We start from the raw sequence: 380 nt of genomic DNA on the forward strand, positions 1-380 counted from the left end.
TACAGCCTCTCAGGGTAGTGTACAGCCTCTCAAGGCAGTGTACAGTCTATCAGGGTAGTGTACAGTCTCTCAAGGTAGTGTACAGCCTCTCAGGGCAGTGTACAGCCTCTCAGGTAGTGTACAGTCTCTCAAGGTAGTGTACAGTCTCTCAGGGCAGTGTACAGTCTCTCAGGATAGTGTACAGCCTCTCAGAGTAGTGTACAGCCTCTCAAGATAGTGTACAGCCTCTCAGGGCAATGTACAGCCTCTCAGGGTAGTGTACAGCATCTCAGGGTAGTGTACAGTCTCTCAGGGCAGTGTACAGTCTCTCAGGATAGTGTACAGCCTCTCAGAGCAGTGTACAGTCTCTCAGGGAAGTGTACAGCCTCTCAGGGTAGTGT

At 51.1% G+C, this 380-nt stretch overlaps 1 protein-coding gene across 1 annotated transcript in view; it reads right to left on the bottom strand.

Moving 5' to 3' along the window:
* The window catches only part of HHLA1 (HHLA1 neighbor of OC90), a 32,564-nt gene that overhangs the window by 20,486 nt on the left and 11,698 nt on the right, over positions 1 to 380 (bottom strand).

The sequence above is a fragment of the Trichechus manatus genome, unplaced genomic scaffold (assembly GCF_000243295.1).
Source record: "Trichechus manatus latirostris isolate Lorelei unplaced genomic scaffold, TriManLat1.0 scaffold00022, whole genome shotgun sequence".
Taxonomy (NCBI): Eukaryota; Metazoa; Chordata; class Mammalia; order Sirenia; family Trichechidae; genus Trichechus; species Trichechus manatus.